Source organism: Pleurodeles waltl, chromosome 9 (genome assembly GCF_031143425.1).
Source record: "Pleurodeles waltl isolate 20211129_DDA chromosome 9, aPleWal1.hap1.20221129, whole genome shotgun sequence".
NCBI classification, from domain to species: domain Eukaryota; kingdom Metazoa; phylum Chordata; class Amphibia; order Caudata; family Salamandridae; genus Pleurodeles; species Pleurodeles waltl.
The window spans coordinates 480,457,031-480,479,252 of NC_090448.1; the positions used below are offsets into that span (position 1 = coordinate 480,457,031).

The 22,222-nt window shown below is 46.6% G+C and overlaps 1 protein-coding gene across 2 annotated transcripts in view; it reads left to right on the top strand.

The window, feature by feature from the left end:
• The first annotated feature begins 12,140 nt into the window (after positions 1-12,140).
• CEP170B (centrosomal protein 170B) overlaps positions 12,141-22,222 on the top strand; it is a 365,718-nt gene continuing 355,636 nt past the window's right edge. For both annotated transcript variants that reach the window (XM_069207322.1, XM_069207323.1), the window contains exon 1: positions 12,141-12,296. The gene's annotated coding sequence lies outside the window, so the exon portion shown is untranslated. The remainder of the gene's footprint in view (positions 12,297-22,222) is intronic.

Here is a 22,222-nt window from a genome sequence, read left to right on the forward strand (position 1 = left end):
AGGGGAAATGGGGGGGGCTGCTGTGCGACAGGGGGTGGACAGGCCAAGGGAACCCACTCTCTACGAGGCCCTATCCTCCATCATGGGAGCATACCACCACTCCCAGGAGACGATGGCGACGGTCCTGGACAAGTTGCAGGAGACCCTGCGCCTGCAGGAGGAACAGTATTTGGGGTTCAGGGAGGAGCTCAGGACCATCAGCTCCGCCTTGGGCACCATCGTAGGGGTGCTGAAGGACATACAGCAGACCTTGAGGGACACCGTGGCACTCCAAGGGGCCCCTGACACTAGCCAGGACGATGAACTGCCCACCACCTCCGCCGGCACTAGTGGACAGGAGGCCCCGCCACAGGACCACCACACCAGCACCCCACTCCCTGCAGACGGACAACCACCACGCAAGCGGTCCCTGAGATCCAGGAACAGGACAGAGCAAGATGGCAAGACCCCGCCAGGAAATGAGACCACCCTGTTTGTCCTCCCACCTTGTTACCCTGTCCATACTTAAACTGCCCCAGCTCCACTTCCTATGCCCAGATGGGCCGTGCACCTGTGATACTAATAGACTGGACTCTGCCATGGACATTCCTCCACCATCACCCCTCACCATTTTACCACCCCCCCCCCAATAATTAGCACTTCAATAAACACCCTTGAAACACAAAACAATCTGGAGTCAGTCTGTGATTTAGTAAATATGTATTATCAATGACAGTGTCATAATGCGTTTCCTATTGTAAAGCTAACATACCTATGTCACACATCACATGTCCTTGAAGGATGCAAGCAGATGACACGCTGGTAACCACACCTGTGAAACAGTAATCGAAAGGTACAACTCAGTTACCAAATAGTGGTTGAAATCGACAGACAGGATAGAGGTAGACCTGTGAAAGTTAATGTAATGTTAAACATGAAAATGTTCTCACCTGTGTGTCACTGGAAATATTGCTGTATGACGGACTCCCTGTTGTCATTGTCTTCTTCCTCAGCTTCCTCCTCATCACTGTCCACAGGCTCCACAGGCTCCACAGCTGCTACAACACTGTCATCTGGATCATCCTCCTGCAGAAAAGGCACCTGGCGTCGCAAAGCCAAATTATGAAGCATGGAGCAGGCGATGATGATCTGGCACACCTTCTTCGGTGAGTAGAATAGGGATCCACCTGTCATATGGAGGCACCTGAACCTGGCCTTCAGGAGGCCTAAGGTGCGTTCAATCACCCTCCTAGTCCGCCCATGGGCCTCATTGTACCGTTCCTCTGCCCTGGTCCTGGGATTCCTCACTGGGGTCAATAGCCAGGAAAGGTTGGGGTAACCAGAGTCCCCCAATAGCCATACACGGTGCCTCTGGAGTTGACCCATCATATCAGGGATGCTGCTATTCCGCAGGATGTAGGCGTCATGCACAGAGCCAGGGAACATAGCATTTACCTGCGAGATGTACTGGTCTGCCAAACAGGCCATCTGAACATTCATCGAATGATAACTCTTCCTGTTCCTGTACACCTGTTCACTCCTGTGGGGGGGGACCAGAGCTACATGGGTCCCATAAATGGCACCTATGACGTTGGGGATATGTCCAAGGGCATAGAAGTCACCTTTAACTGTAGGCAAATCTGCCACCTCAGGGAAATGACATGTCGCTCTTCCATTGTCAACAGGTCCACCAGCGGTCGGTACACCGGAGGATTCCGCCATCTTCTCTCACATGTCCCAGCTGACGGTGCCTACGAAGGACAACAGCGATGAATCAGTCATTATTCCTCCAGGTATGTACCCACAGTTACACACAAGACTGCACCACTCACAAATCCCTTCCTGTATGTGTGTTGAGTGTAGGCCTAGCTATGTGTGATGCAGAGGTAAATCAAGCCATGTGGGCCCCTGAAATGGCGGCTGCCTGACCTCTAAACTGGGACAATGGGATTGTGGGGTAACTGCGCTGGCGTTGCACACCGTCGCGGTAGGCGGTCGAAGAGCGTGCCGCAATGCTGCATTGGTTAACATTGGACCCTATGGGTCCCAGGAGCCAATGAACAGGTGCGCCGGCGGTGATGATGCGCACTGCCGCGGACGTCACCGCCGCGGACGTGACCGCCATTTTCTATCTGTTCAATCACTAGATACCTGACCTTCGACAGGAGAGGACCTACACTGCAAGTGCTGCTGTGACCTCGGTCTGGAAGCGACGATGGCTGCTACGTCTGGGGAAAGGGCCCCTGCCTTCATTGCACAGGATTTGGAGAAACTGGTAGACGGGGTCCTCCCCCAGTACACGCTACTCTACGGTCCTCCAGACCAACAGGTTAGTACACAGGGAGCACATTGTATGGGCTAGGCCTGGGTGAAGAGGGCTGGTTGGATGAGGGAAGGGGGCAGAGTTCATAGAACATTAATCCATGGGAATGAATGGGCCACATGGCCAGAGTAGGGAGGGGGCCACTCACATCGACGGTACAGTTGGTAATGACTGTTCCTCTTTCCTTGTGCATGTCATGTAGGTCAGCGCCCACCAGAAGAGGGACATTTGGCGTGCCATCGCCAAGGAGGTCTGGACCCTGGGGGCCCACTAGAGACGGGGCACCCACTGCCGGAAAAGATGGGAGGACATTCACCGCTGCAGCAAGAAGACGGCGGAGGCTCAGCTGGGGATGGCCTCCCAACGTGGGAGGGGTGCCCGTCGCACCATGACCCCCCTGATGTTCCGGATCCTGGCGGTGGCCTACCCGGAGTTGGATGGGCGCTTGAGGGCATCACAGCAGACACAAGGGGGTGAGTACTCTCTCATTCTGCGGACTTTGCGCGCAGTGGAGGGGTCTGGGTGGGGAGGAGGCCTGTGGGTGTACCTAGGCTAGGGCGAGTTCCGTAGGCTAGGCGCCTCCGTAATGCAGGCCATGTGGCACTCTACCCGACCTCATCAGAGTGCCAAGTACAGGTATAGTTGCCCCTGTGGCATCCATGTGTGCAGATGTCCACCATAGCCATGTAGGCCATATCCCAGAGATTGCAGGTGCAGAGGGCAGGAGCACGGCGTAATGCAGGGGGCTGCTGTGTCTGTCTTGTCCGCCAACGGTAGCAGTATGCCATGCACTAAAACTCTCTTTCTTCTGTCTCCCCCCCTTTTTCGGCTCTCCCTGTCCTTTTGTGCATCAGCATCATCAGGCGGAGGTACAGTGGCACCGGAGCACAAGGGAGCTGCATCCCACATGGCCATGGAGGGCCACACCACGGACTCAGAATGCACCAGTGGGACGGAGGGCGAGGGGAGCTTCACGTCGGCCACCGGATCACCAAGCAGCGACACAGACTTGTTCGCCGATGGGGGCTCCCTTGTGGTGGCGGCACCATCTGTGCGCCCCACTTCTACAGGTACAGCCGCCACCTCCCCTACCAGCACCGCCCTCCAAGCAGCCCCACAGCGTTCACCCCGTGCCCGCTCACCCAGGAAGGTGGGCATCACCTTCGCCCCAGGCACCTCAGCCCGGGCCCCTGTCACCCCAGCTGCCCTCAGTGAGGAGGCCATTGACCTCCTCAGGTCACTCACTGTTGGGCAGTCTACCATTGTGAATGCCATCCAGGGTGTAGAACGAGAGTTGCAACACGGTATTGCATTCCTGGAGGGCATTCATTCTGGTCAGGCTGTCCTTCAGCGAACCCTGCAATCTCTGGCCTCAGAGCTGATGGCAGCCATTGTCCCCGAGTCCAGCCTCCCCCTCCAACCTCCATCACCCAGACCCAATCTCCTGTACCCCAGCCCATCCCAAGTACACCTACAGACCAGCATGCACACAAGTCAGCACACACAAGTAGCTCAAGCAAACATAAGCACCACACAACCCACAGGCACTCAAGCAAGCTTCACCCATGTACAGACACAGCAACATCCACTGCCTCCACTGTGTCCCCCTCCTCCTCTTCTCCCTCCTCCCTCCCAGTGTCGTCTACACACACACCTGCATGCACCACATCTACAGGCACCATGAATCGCACAAGGAGACCCAGCACCACGAGCCGCTCACCTGCACTCACCACCTCCACTGCCATTTACACGTCCCCTGTGTCCTCTCCCAGTGTGTCTGTGACGCCCCCTCCCAAAGTACACAAACGCGGGCACCCACACACCCAACATCCATCCACCTCATGACAGTCTCCAGTACCTGCACCTGCACCCAAAACACCTAAAGTGACACCTCCGACAACCACCTCCTCTTCCTCCACTCCCAGACCCCCTCCAACTACCCATCCCAGTGTTCGTCAGAAACTGTCCCTCTGTAAAGTTGACCTTTTTGCTCCCACCCCCCTCCAATTCATCAGTCCCGTCGTAGCGCCTCAGCCAAAAAGCCTCCAATACCAGTGGTGCCTGTTCAAGGTTTGTGGAGTGCACTGGCTACCAGGGCAGGAAGTGTGACCCGGAGCCAAGGCACTGGCAGCCCACCCCCTGTAAAGGCTCTAAAATTGGAGATTGGACGACGGGACGGTGTGAAGACTCCTGGTGGGAAAACCACTCACATGGGTTCCAAGGGGATTGGAGAGTCAGCTGTGACTCCACCAAAGGTGGGGAAGGGCCAGAGGAAGTCTGCCCAGCCTGTTGTGAGTGTCATGGCGGAGAAGGGCGCCATCATTCCCGGCGGTCGAGACCCAACTGCCAGCACCGTCGTCACTGGTCAGGAGACCACCGCCGGAGTCACAGCCCAGGAGGGCCCAAGTATCGTCACTGGTCAGGAGACCACCGCCGGAGTCACAGCCCAGGAGGGCCCAAGTATCGTCACTGGTCAGGAGACCACCGCCGGAGTCACAGCCCAGGAGGGCCCAAGTATCGTCACAGGTCAGGAGACCACCGCCGGAGTCAGAGCCCAGGAGGGCCCAAGTATCGTCACTGGTCAGGAGACTACCGCCGGAGTCATAGCCCAGGAGGGCCCAAGTATCGTCACTGGACAGGAGACCACCGCCACCGCCGGAGTCAGTGCCCAGGATGGCCACGGCTGCCACAGCCCAGGTGGGCTATGATGGAACGTCATGCCACACACCAATGCCCAGTGTAGGGAACGTCATGCCACACACCAATGCCCAGTGTAGGGAACGTCATGCCACACACCAATGTCCGTACCAGAACCGCCATGGCAAAGCACCGCTGAACAGGGCAAAGACCACCATGGCAAAGCACCGCTGAACATTCCAAAGACCGCCATGGCAAAGCACCGCTGAACAGGGCAAACACCGCCATGGTGAAGACCGCTGAACAGTCCAAAGACCGCCATGGCAAAGCACTGCTGAACAGGGCAAAGACCGCCATGGTGAAGACCGCTGAACAGGGCAAAGACCGCCATGGCAAAGCACCGCTGAGCAGGGCAAAGACCGCCATGGTGAAGACCGCTGAACAGTCCAAAGACCGCCATGGCAAAGCACTGCTGAACAGGGCATGCACCGGGTAGGAATGAATAGACCGCCACATCAGGCATCCTTATCCCATGTGCAGCTGGGACAGTGACAGGACAGGAACTTTCACGGGGAGACTCATCTAGTCTGGGCACCAGTCCCCCCCAGAACCAGTGGAGAATGTTATCGACTTGTGAGACTGTGGCTTTGCACTCCCCAGGATGGCATGGTGGGCAACCTACCCCCTGTAAAGGCTCTAAAATTGGAGATTGGACGACGGGACGGTGTGAAGACTCCTGGTGGGAAAACCACTCACATGGGTTCCAAGGGGATTGGAGAGTCAGCTGTGACTCCACCAAAGGTGGGGAAGGGCCAGAGGAAGTCTGCCCAGCCTGTTGTGAGTGTCACGGCGGAGAAGGGCGCCATAATTCCCGGCGGTCGAGACCCAACTACCAGCACCGTTGTCACTGGTCAGGAGACCACCGCCGGAGTCACAGCCCAGGAGGGCCCAAGTATCGTCACTGGTCAGGAGACCACCGCCGGAGTCAGAGCCCAGGAGGGCCCAAGTATCGTCACTGGTCAGGAGACCCCCGCCGGAGTCATAGCCCAGGAGGGCCCAAGTATCGTCACTGGACAGGAGACCACCGCCAGAGTCAGTGCCCAGGATGGCCACGGCTGCCACAGCCCAGGTGGGCTATGATGGAACGTCATGCCACACACCAATGCCCAGTGTAGGGAACGTCATGCCACACACCAATGCCCAGTGTAGGGAACGTCATGCCACACACCAATGTCCGTACCAGAACCGCCATGGCAAAGCACCGCTGAACAGGGCAAAGACCAACATGGCAAAGCACCGCTGAACATTCCAAAGACCGCCATGGCAAAGCACCGCTGAACAGTGCAAACACCGCCATGGTGAAGACCGCTGAACAGTCCAAAGACCGCCATGGCAAAGCACTGCTGAACAGGGCAAAGACCGCCATGGTTAAGACCGCTGAACAGGGCAAAGACCGCCATGGCAAAGCACTGCTGAACAGGGCAAAGACCGCCATGGTGAAGACTGCTGAACAGTCCAAAGACCGCCATGGCAAAGCACCGCTGAACAGGGCAAAGACCGCCATGGTGAAGACCGCTGAACAGGGCAAAGACCGCCATGGCAAAGCACCGCTGAACAGGGCAAAGACCGCCATGGTGAAGACCGCTGAACAGTCCAAAGACCGCCATGGCAAAGCACCGCTGAACAGGGCAAAGACCGCCATGGTGAAGACCGCTGAACAGTCCAAAGACCGCCATGGCAAAGCACCGCTGAACAGGGCAAAGACCGCCATGGTGAAGACCGCTGAACAGGGCAAAGACCGCCATGGCAAAGCACCGCTGAACAGGGCAAAGACCGCCATGGTGAAGACCGCTGAACAGTCCAAAGACCGCCATGGCAAAGCACCGCTGAACAGGGCAAAGACCGCCATGGTGAAGACTGCTGAACAGTCCAAAGTCCGCCATGACAAAGCACTGCTGAACAGGGCATGCACCGGGTAGGAATGAATAGACCGCCACATCATGCATCCTTATCCCATGTGCAGCTGGGACAGTGACAGGACAGGAACTTTCACGGGGAGACTCATCCAGTCTGGGCACCAGTCCCCCCCAGAACCAGTGGAGAATGTTATCGACTTGTGAGACTGTGGCTTTGCACTCCCCAGGATGGCATGGTGGGCAACCTACCCACTGTAGAGACTTGAGAGACTGTGGCTTTACACTCCCCAGGATGGCACAGTGGGCAACCCACCCACTGTAGAGACTTGTGAGACTGTGGCTTTGCACTCCCCAGGATGGCACAGTGGGCAAACCACCCACTGTAGAGACTTGTGAGACTGTGGCTTTGCACTCCCCAGGATGGCACAGTGGGCAACCCACCCACTGTAGAGACTTGTGAGACTGTGGCTTTGCACTCCCCAGGGTGGCACAGTGGGCAAACCACCCACTGTAGAGACTTGTGAGACTGTGGCTTTGCACTCCCCAGGGTGGCACAGTGGGCAACCCACCCACTGTAGAGACTTGTGAGACTGTGGCTTTGCACTCCCCAGGGTGGCACAGTGGGCAACCCACCCACTGTAGAAACTTGTGAGACTGTGGCTTTGCACTCCCCAGGATACATCAATGGGCATGGAGCCCCGTCGAGGGTCAGGCTTTGCAGTAATCCGGCTGAGGTGCCCCCCCTTCCCTTCCCCCTGAGGTGCCTGTAGTATTTCTATCTGATGCCCCGGCAGTGTTCTCTCCGATTGTGGTCAGGTATCTTTTGTGGGCCTCGCCCATGCATTTTTGGACTGTTGGTTCACGGACATTGTTATGTACATATCTGCACTGCTTCTCGTAATGTATATATTTCTGACTGACTTTCGCATATATCTGTATATTTTTGTAAGACATGTATATTGCTACATTACAAGGTTTGAACGGATTTCGCTTTGTCTTTTCATTCTTCCGGGGGGATTGTGGGTTGTTACTGTGATTTTTTTGGATGCATTGGTGTGTATGTTGTATTATGCGAGGTTGGGGGTGGGGGTGGGGGGTGTTTGGTGGGTGTCCCCCTAACTTTTGCCTTCCCCCTCCCCCATGTCGTAGGTGCAGTACTGACCGTTGTCTTCGGCGCCTACATAGATGATGGTCGTAGAGGAGCAGAAAGACAAGGGCAGGGAGTATTTGGAGTTCCGGGTCTATGGAGTCCTCGTTCCTCGTGGGATGTGTTGAGGTGAGCGTTTTCCCATTGCAGAAACTGTTTCCGCTGTGTTTTTATCCACGGTGAATCTGCCCCGGAAAAGGTGGCGGATTGGCGGGTTGTGATACTATGGGCAGTACATTGTCTTCCGCCTGTCTGTTGGCGGTGACCGCTGCGCTGCTTGTCTGTACCGCCGTGGCGGGCGGTGTGTTAAAGTGGCTGTCTTTGTTGGCGGTTTCCGCCAGGGTCATAATTCCATTTTTTTATCCGCCGCACTGTTTGCGGTATTACCACAGCTTTAACACCGTCCGCCAGGGTTGTAATGACCCCTAAATCTTTTTAGACGCTTTGGTCAGCCTATGGTTTTCATGTATGTTTATAATTTAGTTTTGCCCACCATATATTTGACAGTGATCCTGGGATTGAAATAAAGCTTTGAAAATTGATTTGGTTTGGAGTTTGATTTAGTGTTAAATTGTTCATGGTGTCTAGAATTGTTTATGGTATAATGTCATTGATATGTGATTGATTCTGACTACTACACTCTTCGCCAAGTCCAAAGATTCAGTCAACCTCAATAGGTTAGAATAGTGATGGTGTCTCACCTGTGTGCTTGTGGTTTCTAAACTGAGACAGGGAGATATTCTACCTGTCCCGAGTACACCAACACAGCCACAAAGTGGGTTTTTTTGTTTTTTCAAGCTTTTCAAAATGTGCAAATGTGCTGCACTGTACAGTACATATTCAAATGACGGAACTATGACAGTATATCTGAGCATAATACTTTGTACTGCAAGGTAATTGGTCCATTACAAAACCTATGGTAGTCCTCATGCAGACAACTTTGAACCATACACCTTAAAAGTGCACTAGCACTTAGAAGAAGAGCGGCAGTGCTACATCTTACTGGATATGGCATTTTTATTTTTGTTCCAAAGCCAGGTGTGAAACACTTTGTGGATCTGGATTTGTGTCAAAAACCACTGGTGGTAGAACTGGAACGCCCAAATACCTCCTGTGGAACACCTATTTCGCATAATGTAGTGCAAACCAGAGCACAGCACTATTTCCGCAACAAAAGGCAACTTTCCAGTGTAAAACATTTCTTACAGTGGAAAGTAAATCCTCTAGCAAGACTTTGTTTCGCTCTGTGTCGCTCTGCATTTCTTTGAGGTGGCTCAAAGTCTTCATAAATCTGCCCCCTTGTGTTGAGGCCATGCCTGGCCCTTTCAATCCGGCAACAAAATTATGATGCATTTTTCTACTGAAATGCAAACATTTAATTTGAAAAATTAGCCACTTGGTGTGGTGCTAAAGCAAATGAAGTGCTAGCATTTCAATTGTAAGATAAAAGCAATTATCTTGTTTGTCTTGGATGCCAGGTAAGGGACGCTTCAGGAACAAAAGAACATGCCGGGAGGGTGGTGAGGAGGACATGGTCCCCTTCGGGCCCCTATTAGCTTTGTTACTGCCCCCATACCAGGGATACATTGTTCGACAGTCTTAAAACATAGCATCTTGTGCATGATTGTACTAGTACCCTGGCCTTATAAAGGCAAGACTGAAAAGAACTGTGACCTAAAAAACACACGGACTGGAAACGTCTTACATCAGTAACGAGGGAACTTGAGACCTCAATAGTTGTGTTAGTTTACAACACCCAAAGAGGCGGGTTCGGCCTATGGTATCAGTGGGAGGGGCTATGCTTGAACAGTGTTGTTTGTTATAAAGGAATTAAACAACCATATATGTGGGTATAGCGAAATACTGCCAGGGGAGAGGGGAGAGATTGCTAGCGCAGGTGTATTAATAAAAATTATTAATGAGTGTTTATGTATTCTGAATAAGCGATTTGTAGAGGAAATAAAATAACATAGAAAAATAATAATGCATGCATTTGAAAATGTGATTACGAAGAGTGGCTGCCAATGTTTACAAAGTGTACTTACTAGAGAATTAATATTATGAAATGTTAAATATATGTTTGACTAATGTAGTAATATGTCATATTAAGGGTTATGTAGTAAGCTTTAGCTTTATTAAATGTAAGCCTTAACTTAACGAGTGTCTTGGCCTAGTTTGCTAGGCCTCACGTCAAAGCTGTATTTCTTAACGTTTAATAAAATGGCTGTCCTAGAAAGTTAAACTGTGATTTCTATTGTATTGTTTAAATGTGCTCATAATGGAAGCTTTCTCGTGGGAACCGACTGCTAGAAGATGGTGTTCCTGCTAATGTAACATTTTGTGTGTAATGTGTGTGAGACTGACTTTCTCAGGAGAACAATGGAGATACTGACTGGAGTTGAAGCTGCAACAATATTGTTACCTGACAAGCCAGATGATGAGGACATTGCAGGACAAACCAATCAACAACATGTGAACAGAGTAACAGTAGAATTAAAAGATTTGTAGTTTTAGTTTTATTGGACAAAGTGTGAACATGCGATTAACTGACCAATAGGGATTTGGGAAGTAGTTTTACTAGTTTCAATATAACAATGTTGCCCTGAAAGAAGACAGATCCATTGCCCATTTTCTTGCTGACCATGAGGTCATTGTGCATCTTGACAAGAGGCATGCTAATCTTTAATTCTTAAAGACTTTGTGTCTTCTGAACTTTGATGCTCAATCCTGATTTATTGCTGATCGACTGATGTCCTAAGGACGAAGACTGACTCTGCTTCCTGATCAAACACTGAGGATAGGTATTATAAATAGACTGTTGATTATTAAGCATATTTGCTTTTTCTTTCTAGGGACCAACTGCATTGTTTGATAGAGACATAGTTAGATGTTTTCCCAAATTTGTGTTACTAAATTGTTTTGCATGAAGCCCAACATGCTGATGCTAATCTGGTGTTAGTTAACAATCCTCACTAATGAAATCATGCTAATAGAAATTAATGTTTGATTTATTTCTCTGCTAAACTTAATGTATATAATTACTTTGACACAGTTGACTTTGTTACTTATTTGCACCATAGCCTTAGAATGTGTTGTAGCTCAAGCTTTGATTAGATTATGTTTCTTCTGTCGCTTTGGACAGCCAGTATTGTTTCTATATGTGTTTAATTTGATTTTGAGATTAATCTACATGACCATAGTGTTGTTAATATAGGGAACTAAATATTCTAACTTTTACCAAAAGGTGTGGTTATTCATGACTGAAAGGTCATGGTGTGTGATCATTACTGACATTGATTATTGATGGTTGATTATTATTGACTACTGTGTATTGATTATGTACTGGAGCTGTGGTAAGAACATCTTAATTGCGAGTCAAAAAGTTCATCGATCTATTCTGGGGAAGAGATGTGGTGTAACGGTCGGAGCTCCCAGTGTTGGAACTGGGGATCCAGGCTTCAGTCCCTTTGTCGCCTCAACAGTCTCTGATTCTGGGCAGATTATTTGATCTCTCTGTACCTTAAAGATAATCTAACATTGTGTTATGCAAACTGGTACTCGTGTGAAGCCCGCCAATGCCCTTGTTCCACGTTTGTGCTTTAAAAACTGCAAAACATAGAAAGAAGCTGGTGTGGAATGAACAGCCAATCAGAGAAGCATATAAACTGATTAACAGAGATTGCTGTGACAATGCATGACAAACGAAATGTGCAGATATCTCGAGTTAAGTCAGCTAGCACTTGTAGTTTTGCTTCACTCACTTTAAAAGGCACATTTTGGTATAACACGCAAATGAAAAGGTGTTAAAATCAGGTCAGTGCGAGCTTTTAAGTCACACCAAAGGGCAAGTTAACGCTTTCTTATTGGATTGCACTTTCATGTTGTGCCGAGGATGACGCAGGTGCTTTTGCTGAGGGGTTGGACATGTGTCTCACCAGTGTCCCTGTTAGGGCGTCTGTGTTTGCACTCCCGCCCTCTCTGAGCTCACAGCTTGCCGTTGCACAATCCCTGGCCACACAACATTGGCTGCTGTTTCTGTGTGTACAGGTGAGCTCTGGGAGAGAACCTGCCAGGAGATGAAATCATGAAACCCGGGCCTCCCACTGCCCCGTCCGAGGGCGGTGCCGCCGCTGACGTCACTAACCTGCGAGCAGGGACAGGGTAGGAGCAGCCTGGAGCCAGCAGCACGCATCCCGGCTAGGGAGCCGCAGTCTGGCAGCCCGAGAGCAGGACGAAGGCGGAACTCTCACCTGCCGGTCCGCCCGCTACCCAGAGCCCAGGAACACCAGCAGAGGTGAGAGTGTAGCTCTGGACACGGGGCAGCATGGACGGAGGAACCGCGGTACTGCAGAAAGGGGTGCAGGCACCAGCTGATTCCCGAGGCTCGCGCTGCGGCCTCCACTCATAGCAGGGCCGGTATCGCCCCCGCCTCCTTTACGCTGTCAGGCAGGCTGCCTCCCGGTTCATGGAGGCACAATGTGAAGCTGAGTGCATCTCCGCTGCGCGGTCTGTCAGCCAGGCGCCATGGAGAGGGGGAGGTGGTCACTTTCTACAATCTGCCATAGTGGATAATCTTCCTCCAATCCTGGGATCTGTCGTGAGAAGGGAGGTTTGTCCAAGGCCAGGCACCGAGCCTATAGATGATGTATCATCCATGGTATATTTCCTATAGATCTGATCCTGACAGAGATTCTGCTTTGGATAATCCACTGCAGTGATACGTATTGTGCGTTTTCTTCATAAACGCTTGGGATTTGACGGATTCACGTACTCTTTGGTAATGTGCGGTGTGTTAGCGTACCTCTTTGTATGTTTCCGAGTGTTTAACGCGGCTGTTAGCTTTTGTATACACCTCCTTGTGTAGTGCATGATATGGGGAGCCCGGGCATGTTTACGCATTAGGTTTCGGAGCGGTTGTATATTGCTCAGAGCTCTGCTGTCTCGTTAAATTTTTACTTACCCTTTGTGACACAGGACTGCTGGGTGGGCTCCTGCCCATTTGCTCTATTTAGAGTATAAGTTGTTAACTTGCTTTTTTTTGGCGTTTAGTTCATGGATTGTGAGCGAATGCGTATTTATCTTTGTTTTATTTTAAAATGGCACTTCGTAGTTTATTGCTTCACAGTTCTTGTGCGCTTCTCCACCTTTAGCCAACCAGGTCCCTTTTTCTAGTTAGACAACAACACCACCTTGTATATTCCCTCTCCCTATCGGGTCTTTGCTTTCATATTTCTGGACACATAGCTAATAGAACCACACCTTTTTTATGTCTTTTCCCCTCAGCCCATCGGTTTGCTGCGCTTCTGTATCCCTCGAGTGGACACCTCGTTTTAGATGCCAGGGTTGTTCTCCCAGAGGCTGCCATGATCCTTGACATGGACAAACCCTTAGTCAGAATAAGGTTCTTTGGGCGTACCATCTGATTTTCTGCATGCTGACTTTTTAATTCTCATAACCAGACGGGCTCTAAACCTGGCCACCATACCCCCTTTGCTGTATCTTTGCGGTCACCGAAAGAAACCTCAATTTGGGTTTCTACTTTTTGCTCGTAGTGAATTTCATTCTATTTTACCCTCTTATGTTTACTACTTCGCTGTTATCAGATTCTTGTTTCTCCTATTCACTTTCCTTTCCAGTTAGTAACCTCTTTCATACATGTGAGTTTAGCATGGTGTGTTCTCACCACGTGCGCCTTTATTGGGTCGCCCAATGCTTCCCAAACTTTTTACAACCACAAGCCAATTTTTGGAACAAACTTTAGTGACCCACCTAGCATTAATGGATTTGAGATGAGCATTTTTTTTATTTACCTAAAGATTTTTGTGGTAGCACTCTGTAATTTTCAGACAGTGCATTTTCCATTGAAACAGCGACTGCATTTGCACAGACATACAGATTTACTGATAAAGCTATATTTCACACAAATGATAATGTGCGGAAATCAGTGGATATTTGTCATTTGTGTATCACCAAGTAAAGTGTCTTGTTAAGTTTTGAGCCTATTAAAACCTTTGTTTTTATCATACTTAAAAATTACAATGGCAACAAGCTTTATTTCAGTTTTTTTAACTGCTGAATGTGTGCGGTTCATTTACAGGTATTTACATTTTATGTGTTACCAAAAAGTAGACCCTACAGCCTTTTGTTTCACGCTTCCTGTACCCCCAACAAGATTGTCACATAATCACCTTTACTTTTCTTTCTCCAACTGAAAGGAGTTTGCAAACAGCAGTCCACATGTTAAAAAAATAAATAAAAAATAAATACAAGCACCAATTTGTCAGAAGGCCTAGCCTGACATTTGAATTCTCTTTGAAGCGCAGCACGTGTCAGAAGATCAATACGGATCTTAAAGGCCTTTTTTAACTTATTGCTTGGACTTTCATGACCCACCAAAAATCACCTTGTGACCCAAAGTTGCAGAAACATTGCTGTATGCGGACCTCTTTTTTTTTTTTTTACTTTTTTTATTTAGCTCACTTTAGAGCTGTTCATATTGTTTGAGTCCTGATGATGATCGCTTAATTTAATGGGATTGAAACATGTTTACTTTGTTTTTACATACCTTTATTCCCATTACATATTGTACATGCTCATGTGTGCGTGTCACACTTTTTTGCCATTGATTAATATTTGTCACATTTTTTTTTAGCACTGTTCATATTTTCCTCAACAACACTGTTTAATTTTTTTTAACATATTGTTTTTTCTATTGTTAATAAAACTTTAATGTACTAATATTTTTTCTTATGATTTTAAATCGGGGACCACTGTTTTGACACTTGTATATCTGTCAGCCTTCTTCCATGAGATCAGTGAGGTTGTATATTTGTCCCCCTTATTTTGAGGGATCGATGCACTTGTCAATGGGATGCCTGTTCTTGTTTCTAATCTTATACAACCATGGGATGCCAGCCCTTGTATATCAGCCTTCCTGCGCCCAAAAATCACTGCGCTGTTATGTTTGTTTTATGCTACACATGGGATCACTGCAGTCCGATATGTGCCCTCCACAATCAGCAGTATTGCAGCAAATTTGTCCTCCAATCTCAGTAGGATCCCTGCACTTGTATATTTGCCCTCCTCAGTCCAATGGAAAACAATGTATAATTGTGTGTATGTGTCTGTTCTTGCCTGCCATAAAATGTCTTTCATTGGGTCTGTAGTTGAAATATATATATGTGTGTGTGTGTGTGTATATATATATATATATATATATATGTATATATGTGTGTGTGTATATATATATATATATATATATATATATATATATATATATATATGTGTATATATATATATATATATATATACAGGGAGTGCAGAATTATTAGGCAAATGAGTATTTTGACCACATCATCCTCTTTATGCATGTTGTCTTACTCCAAGCTGTATAGGCTCGAAAGCCTACTACCAATTAAGCATATTAGGTAATGTGCATCTCAGTAATGAGAAGGGGTGTGGTCTAATGACATCAACACCCTACATCAGGTGTGCATAATTATTAGGCAACTTCCTTTCCTTTGGCAAAATGGGTCAAAAGAAGGACTTGACAGGCTCAGAAAAGTCAAAAATAGTGAGATATCTTGCAGAGGGATGCAGCACTCTAAAAATTGCAAATCTTCTGAAGCGTGATCATCGAACAATCAAGCGTTTCATTCAAAATAGTCAACAGGGTCGCAAGAAGCGTGTGGAAAAACCAAGGCGCAAAATAACTGCCCATGAACTGAGAAAAGTCAAGCGTGCAGCTGCCACGATGCCACTTGCCACCAGTTTGGCCATATTTCAGAGCTGCAACATCACTGGAGTGCCCAAAAGCACAAGGTGTGCAATACTCAGAGACATGGACAAGGTAAGAAATGCTGAAAGACGACCACCACTGAACAAGACACACAAGCTGAAACGTCAAGACTGGGCCAAGAAATATCTCAAGACTGATTTTTCTAAGGTTTTATGGACTGATGAAATGAGAGTGAGTCTTGATGGGCCAGATGGATGGGCCCGTGGCTGGATTGGTAAAGGGCAGAGAGCTCCAGTCCGACTCAGACGCCAGCAAGGTGGAGGTGGAGTACTGGTTTGGGCTGGTATCATCAAAGATGAGCTTGTGGGGCCTTTTCGGGTTGAGGATGGAGTCAAGCTCAACTCCCAGTCCTACTGCCAGTTCCTGGAAGACACCTTCTTCAAGCAGTGGTACAGGAAGAAGTCTGCATCCTTCAAGAAAAACATGATTTTCATGCAGGGCAATGCTCCATCACACGCGTCCAAGTACTCCACAGCGTGGCTGGCAAGAAAGGGTATAAAAGAAGGAAATCTAATGACATGGCCTCCTTGTTCACCTGATCTGAACCCCATTGAGAACCTGTGGTCCATCATCAAATGTGAGATTTACAAGGAGGGAAAACAGTACACCTCTCTGAACAGTGTCTGGGAGGCTGTGGTTGCTGCTGCACGCAATGTTGATGGTGAACAGATCAAAACACTGACAGAATCCATGGATGGCAGGCTTTTGAGTGTCCTTGCAAAGAAAGGTGGCTATATTGGTCACTGATTTGTTTTTGTTTTGTTTTTGAATGTCAGAAATGTATATTTGTGAATGTTGAGATGTTATATTGGTTTCACTGGTAATAATAAATAATTGAAATGGGTATATATTTGTTTTTTGTTAAGTTGCCTAATAATTATGCACAGTAATAGTCACCTGCACACACAGATATCCCCCTAACATAGCTAAAACTAAAAACAAACTAAAAACTACTTCCAAAAATATTCAGCTTTGATATTAATGAGTTTTTTGGGTTCATTGAGAACATGGTTGTTGTTCAATAATAAAATTAATCCTCAAAAATACAACTTGCCTAATAATTCTGCACTCCCTGTATATATTATAACCAAAAAACACTGACATTGCACATTTACAGTGGCCTGCAACACTGGACAGTAGTTTACTCTCAGGCCTACTTCAGTGGAAAGAACCATAATGGTAGTTTTTTTCTGATAACTATTGTTGACTAATTTCACGACAGGTGTTTGGAATTCGTATTGCCTAAGATCCCGGAAAACACAACCTGTTTATTTTGATCACTGGACAAATAGTTCCAACACCCTGCAGACACTGTTTGGCCCTGTGGAAGAGGATTGTTTCCCACTATGGCAGGATTTGTATTCCTATATATAAATTAAACTTGTATATGTGATTAATTAGCGCAAAGGCTTTGCTCATAGGAAGGGTGTACTAAGTAAATTATGTAATCTGTTTGCGTTACTGACAGTGGCTTGTGTGTGTTAACAAAAAAAAAATAGAGCCTATGTGTGAAGGGCGAGAAACATTTCTTATTTCCCACACGTTTTTTTTTTTCCTACCCTCAACCCCCCCCGTGACAAACCACACCCACAACCTCAGCATCTCTTGGACAGCAGGTTATCTATGCAGAAACGGGTAAATACAGTCTTGTCTGCCTGCTAACACACCTAGCGCACACTCTGTAAGATCTCCACATGGCTCCCATTCAACACCAGAAGGACCATCACTCAAGCGCTCGTAACCAGCAGGTTGGATTACAGTAACACTCTTTTTATGTAGGAATCACTGTACGCGTCCTGAAGAGACTACAGACCGTATAAAACTCAACTGCAATACGCATCCATGACCTCCCCAATAGACTCGCATCAACTCTCACCTCAGGAAGCTATACTGGCTCCCAATCCAGAAGAGAGTCGAGTTCAAGATGCTGGCCCACGCATACAAAGCCCTGCACAACGAAGGACAAGCACACATCACCAAACAAGTGACCTTCCACCAACTGATCAGATAACTGCGATACGTCTACCTCGCAGACACTCCCTGGATCCGCCGATCCAGCTGCAGGAGACGCTCCATGTCTCACCTGGCGGTCAAAGCCTGGAACAACCTTCCCCTGCACCTCGGGAGCACCACATTGCTCCAGGAATTTGGAGAAGGACTCAAGACATGACAGTTGAAATAAACATAGAACCGCGAAGCAGCTAGGAACTCCAGCACCTTGAGACCATCACAATTGATTTTCTGCGCTTTATACATCCTTATTGATTCTGTGCTAACAATTCCTTCCTCCAAAACTAATTCCGGTTTTGTTGTTTTGGCAGCAGAGTCTGACCTCCAGTGTCCTGGTGATCCCTTATCCTGTCCCTCAGTACCAAGAGACCCTGGGCTAGAAGAGGCAGACATCTTGTTAACGTGTAGAAAATGAGTGACAAGATCATTAACTAATTACTGTAAACTTCACCACACAACTTATCCAACATTGCTTTTGTCTAAACTAGTGCATTTCAAAACATGTTTACAAGGCTACCCAGGCATGTTTTTGAAATGGCCTGATTTCGTTTTTTCCTGAGTAACAATAGTGTTTCTTTACACCTCCAAGCATCTATGACGTTTCCCACTATTCATATTTCATGTCTTCTGTACACAGTGAGGTGATTAACCGAGAAAGAAACTGTCACTCACCCCCGAACACAATTCCATATCCTTTACATTGTGGCAGTCAATGCTAGATTATAGTCACTGTAATGGAAATACAGTCTCTGTTAGTCAAGACTGTCTCCTATGTTGTGTTGCAGAAATGGGTATCCATAAAATGTAGTTTGCTTTATCATAGAGTTCTCCCATTTATCCACCCATTGCACAGCTACAGGCGCATTTTGTACTGAGACTGGAAATAGTAGAAGCACTGTTGATTTCCTTTTCATACCAGTTTGTCTGAACACATTTTAGACCCTCTTATTACCTTTAAACCATTATAACCTGTCTCCTGAAGAATGCACCAAACCCTTTCTGCTTGCAAAAGTTTGGGCATATAAGCACATTAACTTACTAGTAAGGACGAGTCCAGTCTCTTGTGTGTAATCGTTTGAATATGACACAAATAAAGGAGTCCAGGTCTGCTTCTCAACTTCGATTTTAGCTTGGGGGTCTGTCCGTATTCTACACATACCTACACAGTTAATAACAACTGAGAGTTCTCATTTGGATAAATATGAATTAGTTGAAAGTAGGAAGAGTCAGTAGTGCTGTCTTGACTAGTTCTTGACTGATGCATGACAAAGACATTAATTCCAAAGGCAGCTTCCCCGGTATTAGTTGGGAGGAACCTATGATGAAGGATATAACACTATATATAAATGTGGAGTTTGTGCCTATTAGCAACGTGATGTAGGAGACGGTGGTGACTAATATTGCATCTGTATTTCTTACCATGAACATACCTTTGAATATCGCACTTTAATTGATATGCAGGTTTATTGTCTCCCAGTCTCTACTTGTGTGGTATTGCATCATTGGCTGTTGTTTGTTAATGTCTTCATACAATTTCTATTTTGTTGTAGCAAAATTGGGCCCACATGTGCAATATGATTTTTAGCAATGACATTTTATCCTGTTAATGTTTTCTTAATAAAATTTATCCGCGTTAGTTGACCGTTTGGATTCCTGATAATTTTCTATCGCTGTGACAGTAGATGCCTATGTGTGTGTGTACCAAGTATCTTTCCATCAGTCTACACTAACTTGACACTATGATGCATCCCAGTCTGTATGCTGTTCTTTATCTTTTTGACCATAGTCCCCTCACAACCTTTCTTAGCTTCTGCTGTTTCTTAGCCTTTAGGCAGTCTCACAATATTTTGTATCTCATCTACATTTCTTTCTAATTGTTTTTGCTATTCTGATTTGCTTTCTGCTTGGGTTGATTCCTGGTCATTAGATATCCGTTAAGCTCGTGAAAATTCCTGTACTTGATTCATTCCCACCGTAAGATATTTTACACATTCTTTACTCCTTTGTCCATGTTTGTGTCCCCTTTCAGCCTTTGGTGACTCCTGGCCTCTAGGATTTTCTGGTAACTATGAAGCCTTTAGTCCCTTAAGGACAGGCGTTTCCCTTCCTTCTGAGCTTTTATCTACCCAGTTCCTGTTTTCCCAGTTCCTTATTGCTTGAGCCTCCATCCTGACCGACATGGTAGTTACTCCTTTCTTGACCCAGAATTTGACCAGCCTTTGGTAATCATGCATATGAACAGCCCTGTTTTGATGTGAAAGTAAAATTACAATGAAGTCCCTTTGTTATTGAGTTCCTCTGTCATCACAGTACTTGACGCTGCTTCTATTCCCTTCTCAACCACTCACGGGTGATAGGACTTTACCAAAGTGCTACATTTACTGTCCTCCCTTTATTAATCATGCTGATTGTTATTGCCTAGTTCCCAGTTGTACCGCAGCTGGGTAAAATGAGCTGTAATGTGCTTAAAAAAAAAAAGAGAAACATTCTCATATTCTAGATCTGAAAACCAAATGATTTACACTTGGGACTCCAGACTGAGAAAAATGTGTTTGTGCCTTACTTGAATGTAGGTGCTGATTGAGAACCATTGCTTAGTATATGTATTCTTTATTGTATCCACCATGAAGTATCTTCTACTCTCTTAGTCAAACTAATTGTGGGACTGTCATTTAAGTGAGAACCTGTTTCACTGTACATTGGAGGTACCTAGCTCCTGCAATATGACAAAAGATATTTCCGTGGCCCGTGTAGACAAAGGATGCCTTGCAGTTTGTACCAATCGAGGGGACCTCACAATGTGAAGACTTCATAGACTGATAATTTCAAACAGTTACCCACTGCCTAGTAACTACTATGGGTACAAAAATAACATTTATTCTGCGTCACTGATCTTACATTTCCACCCACCATTTCTTTATATTTTTTATTCATTTGTTATTTTGCAAGGAGTATTCTCTGAAAAAATATATATATTTCTCTTTTTAGATTTTTAAGGTGATGTTTTGCTGTTCACTAATGACCGAGCTGACAAAAATCTCTGGAATGCACTTCTTAGTTCAAAGAAGACGTTCATTATTTCACCACGAGGTTCCTAAAAGGAGATCAGCATGTTGTAAGCACATGTTTAAAAATAGTCCCAGCAATGAAAGGAAAACATACCAAAATGAATCTATATTATGATGCAAAGCAAATAATGAATTAAAAATGCATCACCGTAGGGCCTGTCAGGTGCTTTATCTTCCTCATGCCAGCAAGACGATGGCCCCGTTTGACAGAGAAAGAGATCTCTACCCTCACGGGAAAGATATCAGGCATCAGACGACTAGAATCCTAATTGAGGCCACTGACCCTCTCACTGTCGCACTGGGTCTTTTTATATCTTAAAAAGCCAAAGGAGTTTTTCTGGAAAAACCCCTTGTGAGAATTATTCAAACATGCTGGCTAGTTTAGGTATATTTTGAAAATAACACATTGGGGTTTGGCCACAATCCCAAGATGTCAAGTAAAAACAAAGCCGTTCCCTGCTGTCTGAGTACATCCTTATCAACCAAAGCCCTTGGTGAGAAAAAGCATGAAAAGAAGACAGAATGCACAGTTTACAGTGTGGACAGCTAATCCAGGTGCAAAGTGGTGCAACACAAAGCCAGTGGTCAAAACACATTTCACTACAGGGGCTTTTTTAAAATTTATGTTAGTCATCTCTTGAGTTGATTTGAATTGTGTTACGGTGTGTGACAGTAACTGGTTTTCTATAACCTCCTGCAGACCTTTTGCTTTGGACTAGTTTAAGATACCAAGTGGCAAGGCAGGGGTAACTTTGGAATTCTTGACATCTCTCTTCAGGGTAGTGACTTTCTCAGACCATGATATTACAGCTTGTGTATATTTCCAAAGCACTGGTCTGCGTGCATTCTGGGAGCATTATATTGATAACTTTGCGAACATGTCTACACATTTTATGACTGGAACCACTGCCAGTAGTGCAGTCCGAGCTTACAACGTTTACTTAGAGTGCCCACCTTTACAATAAATATGTTGCATTAATGAATCATAAATACAAGTTCGAGCGGCATTCACATATGGACACACATATTACCTCAACTGCAGACAATTCCCTTTCCCAGTCCATAATGTAATTCTTTAAATGGGCAGCCAAAGGGTTTGTGCTGCAGGGGGTTGGGCCTACTTGTACCAAGGACAAAATAAACATTAAAACTTGTTGTCCTTGACCTCAAACAATATCTCCTGGGCGTCAAGCTATAGGAATTACGCACCCCTGCCCTAGAATGCTTTGTATGTTTCTTGTGTCATGCAGCCTTTACCACACATGCTTTTACTACACCTGGTAAGTATATACAAGCTAAGTATTTTAAATTTGTATTTAATTTTTTTAATTTATTCCTAAAACC